Below are 2,214 nucleotides of genomic sequence, written 5' to 3'. Positions count from 1 at the left end.
TTAATAATTAATAATAATAATAATTAATAAAATTAATTAATAATATTAATAATAAAAAAATAAAAAATAATTTTGATGGGAAAACGATCCCCTTTTCCCCAATGTTTCCTGGGGGCATTTTGTCCCAAAAGGATCCCGGGAAAAGGGAATCGTTGAAAACTATAGGCCGATAAACCCTTTCCCGATGGGGAAACTGTGACGGAAAACATAGCTATAAAATTCATTCCCCTAGACAAGAAAGTTACTACCTGATGAACAAAAGGTTCGGCAAAGGGGGGGGGGTAAAAAATCATTATTGATTGACAAAAAAATCCTGAAGGTTGCGAAACACACTAATCGGGCTAGGGCGTGGATAACTATAAAAGTTTTGCTTCTTTTCCCCAATTTTGGATTTGAGTCAGGGAAATTTTTGGGATACGGGTAACGTGGAGAGTTTTGCAAAAAAGCGGGGGCGGGGAATTTTCCCTTAAACTTCCAGGGGAGAGGAACCGGCGAGGGGGTGTTAAAAGGGATATTCCCCGGGGAAGTTTGTCCCATTGTTATTTGTCTTGAGCATGATACCATATCGCTACTCAAAAGGTAAATATATCTATCATGGGGGGAAAAGGGTTAAACTTATCACCTCTCTTTATGGATGATTTAAAAACTATATTCCAAAGTGAAAAACAATAGACCCCCAAATACAAAACTATCGCTCACTTTTTAGTACTGATTGGCAGGGAAATTTTTGGAATAAAGAATGTGGGGTTCTAGTCCAAAAAAGGGGGAAGATTGTAAGATGTGGGGGCATAGTTTTTCCCGAATGTAGATAATAAAAAAATTTTTAACAAAAAGGATATTCTTCGGGGATGTGAATTAAAAGGTGAAGGAGAATGAAATGAAAGAGAAACAATAAAGGAGTTAAGCGACGGCTGATTTAAAATTCTAAAGCCCAATTGATGGAAAAAACAAAGTAACTGCAATTAATACCGGGGCAATAGCATATTCGATAGGGAGAGAAAAAATAAGCTAAGGAGTGAACTAAAAATATCGCCCAGAAGACAAAAAAAAACCCTGACATGCAGGGTGCCATGCCCCCAAAGAGTGATGTAGACAGACTATATATGAAAAGGAAGGAAGGAGGTCGGGGCCCTTATCAGTATGGAACATGGAAAAAGGGAGAAAAAACATTTATTTTTTTATGTCAAACTCAAAAGTTTTTTGATAAAGGTTGTTGCATCAGACCATACAGACAGAAAAAACAAGGGAAAAGAAAATTAAAAAGGGAAAAAAGGCAGAAAGCTCAACAAAAATGGACAGGAAAGCAATGCTGGCAATTCGTTGAGAGATCCCAGATAAGGTAACGGGGTTAAATTTGGGAAATGGCTGTCAAGGAGTGATTTGAGGGTTAAAAACGGAAGCACTCCTATGTCTCACAAAGCAAGCAATAAGGCCAAACTACGTGAAGCTTATTAATAAGAAAACGACAGCCCACTGTGTAAAATGTGGTAAACGAGGTAAAAGCATACACATTTTTTTTCAGATGCGAAAAATTCCCCAAAAAGTACAAAAGACGTCAAAAACGGGGCAAAAAAAGTACCGGGGTTTGGTGGAAAATGGGCTTGAGCATTCAGATATGGTATGAACCACCCCAAGAGTGTTGTTGAGAACGAGGCCGTGAAAATTCTGGGGGATATCAATGTACAATGTGTAACTCTTCAGGCAAAAAGACCAAGTTTAGAAATTCAAAGGGAAAAGAAAGAGGCTCTAATAGTTGATATTGCCGACCTGCAGATACGGGGATTGCAAAAAAAATTTTAAGAAGGTAAAAAGTACCAAGATCTAAGGGGGAAAATAAAAGGTTGGGGGAACTGCGATGTGCAAATTGTTCCGTTGATGGGTGCCCTGGGAAGCGTTAAAAAGTCTTGAATGTTGGATTAAAAATATGGACATTGGCCTGAGTTGGAGTACTGCAAAGACTGCTTTATTGGGACGGGAAGAATACTGAGAAAAATGCGAGAACTTTAAAAGGGAAGGGCAACTGTTAGCCTTTAGTATTGCTATGACTCGCCTAACAGGAAGAAAAACGGCAATAAGAAAAAGCCAGTGCAGAAATGCTTAAAATCCCAAATAAAAACAAAAATAATGAATAATAATAATAATAATAATAACAAAAACAATAAAATAATAATAAAAATGATAAAAAATAAAATAAAAATAAAATAATATAAAAAT

This window comes from Penaeus monodon, chromosome 36 (assembly GCF_015228065.2).
Source record: "Penaeus monodon isolate SGIC_2016 chromosome 36, NSTDA_Pmon_1, whole genome shotgun sequence".
Classification (NCBI taxonomy): Eukaryota; Metazoa; Arthropoda; class Malacostraca; order Decapoda; family Penaeidae; genus Penaeus; species Penaeus monodon.
Note: the sequence above shows the minus strand (reverse complement) of the source record.